Source organism: Nerophis ophidion, unplaced genomic scaffold (genome assembly GCF_033978795.1).
Source record: "Nerophis ophidion isolate RoL-2023_Sa unplaced genomic scaffold, RoL_Noph_v1.0 HiC_scaffold_142, whole genome shotgun sequence".
Lineage (NCBI taxonomy): Eukaryota > Metazoa > Chordata > Actinopteri > Syngnathiformes > Syngnathidae > Nerophis > Nerophis ophidion.
The window spans coordinates 157,501-167,500 of NW_026907064.1; positions in this window are offsets into that span (position 1 = coordinate 157,501).

Here is a 10,000-nt window from a genome sequence, read left to right on the forward strand (position 1 = left end):
CGAGGAGCGAAGCAGGTGTTCCGGGAGGGGGGTGCCTGTCCATTTAAGAAGGCCGGCTTGCCGTGGATCTACACCCGGGTAGGGAATTCAAAATAGGTCCCTCTATTTGCTGGAAGTCAGCACAAAATATAGCTGTACATTTGCCCAAGGCTCTAAAGAGGGAAAGGCAACTTTAAGCCTGAAAAGGAAAGCGGGGATTTGGAGCCCTCCGGTGGACTTCCGCCGCCGCTGCACCCTTAGCTGGAAGTCAGTGCCAAAAAAAAAAAAAGAAGCTGCGAATAGTGTCCATGTGCCTGTCCCTTTAGGAAAGCCGGCTTGCCGTGGATCTCCACCCGGGTGGGGAATTCCAAATAGGTCCCTCTATTTGATGGAAGTCAGCAACAAAAAGCTGGAATTTTTCTAAGTGTCAAGGAGGGTGTCACTTCCAGAAGGCCCACCATTCTTGGATCGACACCCGGTTAAGAAAAATGAAAAAAGTCCCTCTATTTGATGGAAGTCAGCAACAAAAAGCTGGATTTTTTCTAAGTGTCAAGGAGGGTGTCGCTTCCAGAAGGCCCACCTGCCTTGGATCACCACCCGGTTAAGAAAAATGAAAAAAGTCCCTCTAGTTAATGGAAGTCAGCAACAAAAAGCTGGAATTTTTCTAAGTGTCAAGGAGGGTGTCGCTTCCAGAAGGCCCACCTGCCTTGGATCACCACCCGGTTAAGAAAAATGAAAAAAGTCCCTCTAGTTAATGGAAGTCAGCAACAAAAAGCTGGATTTTTTCTAAGTGTCAAGGAGGGTGTCGCTTCCAGAAGGCCCACCTGCCTTGGATCGACACCCGGTTAAGAAAAATGAAAAAAGTCCCTCTATTTGATGGAAGTCAGCAACAAAAAGCTGGATTTTTTCTAAGTGTCAAGGAGGGTGTCGCTTCCAGAAGGCCCACCTGCCTTGGATCACCACCCGGTTAAGAAAAATGAAAAAAGTCCCTCTAGTTAATGGAAGTCAGCAACAAAAAGCTGGATTTTTTCTAAGTGTCAAGGAGGGTGTCGCTTCCAGAAGGCCCACCTGCCTTGGATCGACACCCGGTTAAGAAAAATGAAAAAAGTCCCTCTATTTGATGGAAGTCAGCAACAAAAAGCTGGATTTTTTCTAAGTGTCAAGGAGGGTGTCGCTTCCAGAAGGCCCACCTGCCTTGGATCACCACCCGGTTAAGAAAAATGAAAAAAGTCCCTCTAGTTAATGGAAGTCAGCAACAAAAAGCTGGAATTTTTCTAAGTGTCAAGGAGGGTGTCGCTTCCAGAAGGCCCACCTGCCTTGGATCGACACCCGGTTAAGAAAAATGAAAAAAGTCCCTCTATTTGATGGAAGTCAGCAACAAAAAGCTGGATTTTTTCTAAGTGTCAAGGAGGGTGTCGCTTCCAGAAGGCCCACCTGCCTTGGATCACCACCCGGTTAAGAAAAATGAAAAAAGTCCCTCTAGTTAATGGAAGTCAGCAACAAAAAGCTGGAATTTTTCTAAGTGTCAAGGAGGGTGTCGCTTCCAGAAGGCCCACCTGCCTTGGATCGACACCCGGTTAAGAAACATGGAAAAAGTCCCTCTATTTGATGGAAGTCAGCAACAAAAAGCTGGATTTTTTCTAAGTGTCAAGGAGGGTGTCGCTTCCAGAAGGCCCACCCGCCTTGGATCGACACCCGGTTAAGAAACATGGAAAAAGTCCCTCTATTTGATGGAAGTCAGCAACAAAAAGCTGGATTTTTTCTAAGTGTAAAAGTTGGGATTTTTTCTAAGTGTCAACTTTTGGTGTACCAACCCTTCCAAAATAAAGTCGGGATTTTTTCTAAGTGTCAACTTTTGGTGTACCAACCCTTCCAAAATAAAGTCGGGATTTTTTCTAAGTGTCAACTTTTGGTGTACCAACCCTTCCAAAATAAAGTCGGGATTTTTTCTAAGTGTCAACTTTTGGTGTACCAACACTTCCAAAATAAAGTGGGGATTTTTTCTAAGTGTCAACTTATATAGTCGGGATTTTTTCTAAGTGTCAACTTATAAAGTGGGGATTTTTTTCCAAGTGTCAACCTGTAAAGTGGGGATTTTTTTCCCAAGTGTCCACTTTTGGTTCACCATGCCTTCCAGAGTCAAAGAAGCCCCCGAGTGAGACCCAAAAAACCGGACCGAGTGATGTCATTTGGGGTCCTATTTTCAGTCATTTTGTGGGATTTCGGTGACGCCGAGGAGGGAAGCAGGTGTCAAGGGACAGGGGGGGTGCCTGTCCCTTTAAGAAGGCCGGCTTGCCGTGGATCTACACCCGGGTAGGGAATTCAAAACAGGTCCCTCTATTTGCTGGAAGTCAGCACAAAAAAGCTGGAAATATGACAGGGGAAAAAAAAAAAGAAGAAGCTGCAATGATGGCAGAGTGTCCATGTGCCTGTCCCTTTAAGAAGGCCGGCTTGCCGTGGATCTCCACCCGGGTGGGGAATTCCAAATAGGTCCCTCTATTTGCTGGAAGTGCCCCCCCAAAAAGCTGTCCATTTCCCCAAGTTTTTAAGGAGGGAAAAGCCACTTTAAGCCTAAAAAGGAAAGCGGGGATTTGGAGCCCTCCGGTGGACTTCCGCCGCCGCTGCACCCTTAGAAGAAAAAGCTGCACTTATGGCAGAGTGTCCATGTGCCTGTGCCTTTAGGAAGGCCGGCTTGCCGTGGTTCTGCACCAGGGTAGGGAATTCAAAATAGGTCCCTCTATCTGCTGGAAGTCAGCACAAAAAAAAGCTGGAAATATGACAGAGTGTCAACTTTTAGTGTAATAGACCTGCGAAAGTCAAAGTCGGGATTTTTTCTAAGTGTCCACTTTTGGTGTACCAACCTTTCCAAAATAAAGTGGGGATTTTTTCTAAGTGTCCACTTTTGGTGTACCAACCTTTCCAAAATAAAGTGGGGATTTTTTCTAAGTGTCAACTTATAAAGTCGGGATTTTTTCTAAGTGTCAACTTATAAAGTGGGGATTTTTTCTAAGTGTCAACTTATAAAGTGGGGATTTTTTCCAAGTGTCAACTTATAAAGTGGGGATTTTTTCCAAGTGTCAACTTATATAGTCGGGATTTTTTTTCAAAGTGTCAACTTGTAAAGTGGGGATTTTTTCCAAGTGTCTACTTTTGGTTCACCATGCCTTCCAGAGTCAAAGAAGCCCCCGAGTGAGACCCAAAGAACCGGACCGAGTGATGTCATTTGGGGCCCTATTTTGAGTCATTTTGTGGGATTTCGGTGACGCCGAGGAGGGAAGCAGGTGTCAAGGGACAGGGGGGTGCCTGTCCCTTTAAGAAGGCCGGCTTGCCGTGGATCTACACCCGGGTAGGGAATTCAAAACAGGTCCCTCTATTTGCTGGAAGTCAGCACGAAAAAAAGCTGGAAATATGACAGAGTGCCCCCCAAAAAAAAAGAAGCTGCAATGATGGCAGAGTGTCCATGTTGCTGTCCCTTTAGGAAGGCCGGCTCGCCGTGGATCTCCACCCGGGTGGGGAATTCCAAATAGGTCCCTCCATTTGCTGGAAGTGCCCCCCCCAAAAGCTGTCCATTTCCCCAAGTTTTTAAGGGAAACAAAAACCAGGGTTGGGGTTGGATGCATCACACTGTAAGTCTCGGCTGCAGCCAGAAGCAAGTATTAAAAAGGTAGACATCAACCATCATTTAAAAAGGGGAAAACAAATCCATTCATCAATAAATCATATCCAAATTAAAAAAAAGAGGCAGCTCAAAAGAGAGGGTGTGTGTCCAGCAGAAAATAGGCATGATAAACAAAGAGGGCTGGGGTTTGGAGGAGGGCAAAATGTCCCGCAGCCGGCCGCCCGAGTTCCGGGATGCCCAGCACGTCCATAACGCACCCCGCAAAGTCAAACTGGAAGTGGAGGGGAAAAAAGCTGGGAAAGAAGTTGAATGTCCTCAAAGTGTTCCAAAATCAGTCCCACGAGTCCCGCAGCTGGCCACCCGAGTCCAGGGAAGCCCGGCACCTCCGTAACAAGGCCCGCAAAGTCACACTGCAAGTGGGGGAGAAAAGCTGGCATAGTAGCCAAAAGTCCTCAAAGTGTTCAAAAATCAGTCCCCCACCAGCCCCGCAGCTGGCCACCCGAGTCCAGGGACGCCCGGCACAGCCGTAACGCACCCCGCAAAGTCAAACTGCAAGTGGGGGAGAAAAGCTGGGGGAAAATCCAAAAGTCCTCAAAGTTTTCAAAATCCGCACCCGGGACTGAGTCCAGCAAGTCCCCCCGGTCCCAAAAATGCCATTTTTTTCAAAAAATACCCAAAAAATGCGGGGGCCGGATTTCGGAACCGGCGTACCGCTTTCGGCCCGCGTGCCCTAGATTGGAGACCGATGTCAAAAATGGACGCCGGTCGGGTATTTTTTTCCTTGGGGTCTATAGAGAGTAAATCCGGAGGAAAATTGGCCTTACGAGCAAAGGGAGGGATTTTAGGGGGCATAACGTCGAGCCGCGTGCCTCCCGGGTCCCGGGGAAGAGAAAGTCCAGAAAACTCATAAAATCATGCCCAGCATGGAGATCCACAAGTCCCGCCGCAGGCCCGAGGCTTCCCGGGTCCCGGGAATGACCAAAAGACACCCAGGAGTGGACCATCGAAAGTGGGAGGGAAATGGAGGGAAAGTCGGGAAAAAGGTCCAAAATGGGTTGAAAATCATATGATCCCACCCAGGGTAGAGTTCCACAAGTCCCGCAGCGAGCTGCACGAGCCGCAGGAACACCGGGAATGACCAAAAGGCACCCAGAAGTGAACCAGCGAAAGTGGGGGAAAAATGGAGGAAAAGGAGGAAAAAGTACCAAATTGTTTAAAAATCCTACCCAGGATGGAGTTCCACAAGTCCCGCAGCGAGCTGCACGAGCCGCAGGAACACCGGGAATGACCAAAAGGCACCCAGAAGTGAACCAGCGAAAGTGGGGGAAAAATGGAGGAAAAGGAGGAAAAAGTACCAAATTGTTTAAAAATCCTACCCAGGATGGAGTTCCACAAGTCCCGCAGCGAGCTGCACGAGCCGCAGGAACACCGGGAATGACCAAAAGGCACCCAGAAGTGAACCAGCGAAAGTGGGGGAAAAATGGAGGAAAAGGAGGAAAAAGTACCAAATTGTTTAAAAATCCTACCCAGGATGGAGTTCCACAAGTCCCGCAGCGAGCTGCACGAGCCGCAGGAACACCGGGAATGACCAAAAGGCACCCAGAAGTGAACCAGCGAAAGTGGGGGAAAAATGGAGGAAAAGGAGGAAAAAGTACCAAATTGTTTAAAAATCCTACCCAGGATGGAGTTCCACGAGTCCCGCAGCGAGCTGCACGAGCCGCAGGAACACCGGGAATGACCAAAAGGCACCCAGAAGTGAACCATCAAAAGTGGGGGACAATTTGAGAAAAAGTTGGAAAAAGGTCCGAAATTGATTAAAAATCCTACCCAGGATGGAGTTCCAGAAGCCCCGCAGCGAGCTGCGCGAGCCGCAGGAACACCGGGAATGACCAAAAGGCACCCAGAAGTGAACCATCAAAAGTGGGGGACAATTTGAGAAAAAGTTGGAAAAAGGTCCGAAATTGATTAAAAATCCTACCCAGGATGGAGTTCCAGAAGCCCCGCAGCGAGCTGCACGAGCCGCAGGAACACCGGGAATGACCAAAAGGCACCCAGAAGTGAACCATCAAAAGTGGGGGACAATTTGAGAAAAAGTTGGAAAAAGGTCCGAAATTGATTAAAAATCCTACCCAGGATGGAGTTCCAGAAGTCCCGCAGCGAGCTGCACGAGCCGCAGGAACACCGGGAATGACCAAAAGGCACCCAGAAGTGAACCATCAAAAGTGGGGGACAATTTGAGAAAAAGTTGGAAAAAGGTCCGAAATTGATTAAAAATCCTACCCAGGATGGAGTTCCAGAAGTCCCGCAGCGAGCTGCACGAGCCGCGGGAACACCGGGAATGACCAAAAGGCACCCAGAAGTGAACCAGCGAAAGTGGGGGACAATTTGAGAAAAAGTTGGAAAAAGGTCCGAAATTGTTTAAAAATCCTACCCAGGATGGAGTTCCAGAAGTCCCGCAGCGAGCTGCACGAGCCGCAGGAACACCGGGAATGACCAAAAGGCACCCAGAAGTGAACCATCAAAAGTGGGGGACAATTTGAGAAAAAGTTGGAAAAAGGTCCGAAATTGTTTAAAAATCCTACCCAGGATGGAGTTCCAGAAGCCCCGCAGCGAGCTGCGCGAGCTCCGGGACCCCCGGGAATGACCAAAAGATACCCAGGAGTGAACCAGCGAAAGTGGGGGACAATTTGAGGAAAAAGTTGGAAAAAGGTCCGAAATTGTTTAAAAATCCTACCCAGGATGGAGTTCCAGAAGTCCCGCAGCGAGCTGCACGAGCCGCAGGAACACCGGGAATGACCAAAAGGCACCCAGAAGTGAACCAGCGAAAGTGGGGGACAATTTGAGAAAAAGTTGGAAAAAGGTCCGAAATTGATTAAAAATCCTACCCAGGATGGAGTTCCAGAAGCCCCGCAGCGAGCTGCGCGAGCCGCAGGAACACCGGGAATGACCAAAAGGCACCCAGAAGTGAACCATCAAAAGTGGGGGACAATTTGAGAAAAAGTTGGAAAAAGGTCCGAAATTGTTTAAAAATCCTACCCAGGATGGAGTTCCAGAAGCCCCGCAGCGAGCTGCACGAGCCGCAGGAACACCGGGAATGACCAAAAGGCACCCAGAAGTGAACCATCAAAAGTGGGGGACAATTTGAGAAAAAGTTGGAAAAAGGTCCGAAATTGATTAAAAATCCTACCCAGGATGGAGTTCCAGAAGTCCCGCAGCGAGCTGCACGAGCCGCAGGAACACCGGGAATGACCAAAAGGCACCCAGAAGTGAACCATCAAAAGTGGGGGACAATTTGAGAAAAAGTTGGAAAAAGGTCCGAAATTGATTAAAAATCCTACCCAGGATGGAGTTCCAGAAGTCCCGCAGCGAGCTGCACGAGCCGCGGGAACACCGGGAATGACCAAAAGGCACCCAGAAGTGAACCAGCGAAAGTGGGGGACAATTTGAGAAAAAGTTGGAAAAAGGTCCGAAATTGTTTAAAAATCCTACCCAGGATGGAGTTCCAGAAGTCCCGCAGCGAGCTGCACGAGCCGCAGGAACACCGGGAATGACCAAAAGGCACCCAGAAGTGAACCATCAAAAGTGGGGGACAATTTGAGAAAAAGTTGGAAAAAGGTCCGAAATTGTTTAAAAATCCTACCCAGGATGGAGTTCCAGAAGCCCCGCAGCGAGCTGCGCGAGCTCCGGGACCCCCGGGAATGACCAAAAGATACCCAGGAGTGAACCAGCGAAAGTGGGGGACAATTTGAGGAAAAAGTTGGAAAAAGGTCCGAAATTGTTTAAAAATCCTACCCAGGATGGAGTTCCAGAAGTCCCGCAGCGAGCTGCACGAGCCGCAGGAACACCGGGAATGACCAAAAGGCACCCAGAAGTGAACCAGCGAAAGTGGGGGACAATTTGAGAAAAAGTTGGAAAAAGGTCCGAAATTGATTAAAAATCCTACCCAGGATGGAGTTCCAGAAGCCCCGCAGCGAGCTGCGCGAGCCGCAGGAACACCGGGAATGACCAAAAGGCACCCAGAAGTGAACCATCAAAAGTGGGGGACAATTTGAGAAAAAGTTGGAAAAAGGTCCGAAATTGTTTAAAAATCCTACCCAGGATGGAGTTCCAGAAGCCCCGCAGCGAGCTGCGCGAGCTCCGGGACCCCCGGGAATGACCAAAAGATACCCAGGAGTGAACCAGCGAAAGTGGGGGACAATTTGAGGAAAAAGTTGGAAAAAGGTCCGAAATTGTTTAAAAATCCTACCCAGGATGGAGTTCCAGAAGTCCCGCAGCGAGCTGCGCGAGCTCCGGGGCCCCCGGGAATGACCAAAAGATACCCAGGAGTGAACCAGCCCAAGTGGGGGACAAATGGAAGAAAAGCCGGGCCAAGTCCAAAAAAGTTGGATTTTTTGCCAAAGTGTCAACATGCGTGATTTTGTCAGAGTGTCCACTTTTGGGATTTTTTCTAAGTCCAACAACGAGAGAGGCCTGGCCTCCAGCCTGTCTAGCCTCTTCCATGAGACACTTAGAAAAAATCCCGTGCAAAAAAAGTGGATTTTTTCTAAGTCCAACAACGAGAGAGGCCTAAGTTCCAGCCTCCTTAGCCTCTTTCTTCCGTGGAGCAAAAGTTGGATTTTTTGCCTAAGTGTCAACATGCGTGATTTTGTCAGAGTGTCCACTTTTGGGATTTTTTCTAAGTCCAACAACGAGAGAGGCCTGGCCTCCAGCCTGTTTAGCCTCTTCCATGTGACACTTAGAAAAAATCCCGTGCAAAAAAAGTGGATTTTTTCTAAGTCCAACAACGAGAGAGGCCTAACTTCCAGCCTCCTTAGCCTCTTTCGTTCACATACTTAGAAAAAAATCCCAGCGCCAAGCCCAATGCATTTCAATGGGATTTATTTTTCGAGCCGGATTTTTTCTAAGTCCAACAACGAGAGAGGCTTGAGTTCTAGCCTACTTTAAGCCTCTTTCGATTTTCCCTGTTTTTACCAGGTCTACCAAAACACCCCCATCACGTTAGTAGGTGCGCCAGGCTTAGACAGGCCGAATTGGCAGGAAATGTGTCCGAGTCAAAGTGAGCTATTTTGGGACTCAAAAGTTGGATTTTCCCCCTCTTTTCGATGGTTCTTTTTTCGAATGGTTCTTCCAGGCTCTGAGGACAGGGGCTCACGCGGACATGCGTGGCCGCCTAGGGGGCGCTATCTCGGACACATTTAGGGACATGGACACCCTGGAAGAACAAACATAAAAATTTTTTCGACCTGATTTCAGACCAGCCTCTTTCTTAAGGACTTCCAGGACTCGAGCGACAGGGGCTCGGTCCTGAGTGCGCGCCCGGCCAGGGGGCGCTATCCCGGACACATTTCGGGACATTTAAACCATGGATGGACAAACATAAAAATTTTTTCGACCTGATTTCAGACCAGCCTCTTTCTTAAGGACTTCCAGGACTCGAGCGACAGGGGCTCGGTCCTGAGTGCGCGCCCGGCCAGGGGGCGCTATCCCGGACACATTTCGGGACATTTAAACCATGGATGGACAAACATAAAAATTGAAAGACCTGATTCGACCCAGCCTCTCGGGGCTTTTCCCAGGGCCGGAGCGACAGGGGCTCGGCCCTACGGCGTGCCCGCCTAGGGGGCGCTATGACGGACACACCAGGGGACACGGACACCCTGGGTGGACAAACATAAAAAATTGAAAGACCTGATTCGACCCAGCCTCTCGGGGCTTTTCCCAGGGCCGGAGCGACAGGGGCTCGGTCCTACGGCGTGCCCGCCTAGGGGGCGCTATGACGGACACACCAGGGGACACGGACACCCTGGGTGGACAAACATAAAAAATGGAAAGACCTGATTCGACCCAGCCTCTCGGGGCTTTTCCCAGGGCCGGAGCGACAGGGGCTCGGTCCTACGGCGTGCCCGCCTAGGGGGCGCTATGACGGACACACCAGGGGACACGGACACCCTGGGTGGACAAACATAAAAAATTGAAAGACCTTATTCGACCCAGCCTCTCGGGGCTTTCCCAGGGCCGGAGCGACAGGGGCTCGGTCCTACGGCGTGCCCGCCTAGGGGGCGCTATCACGGACACATCAGGGGACACGGACACCCTGGATGGACAAACATAAAAATTGAAAGACCCGATTTGACCCAGCCTCTCGGGGCTTTCCCAGGGCCGGAGCGACAGGGGCTCGGTCCTACTGCGTGCCCGACTAGGGGGCGCTATGACGGACACGTTTCCGCCATTTACCGCACGGATAAAATCCTGGGCCCGACGCCGCCCAGGTCACTTGTGACGACCGCCCCCGGACACCTCCCTTTCCCTTTTCCCCTCTAACCTTTTGGTAACCACGACTTGCCATCGGAGCGGCCCCCACCGGCCGGCGTCAGCCGGTTACCCAGGTGCGGGGATTCCTCC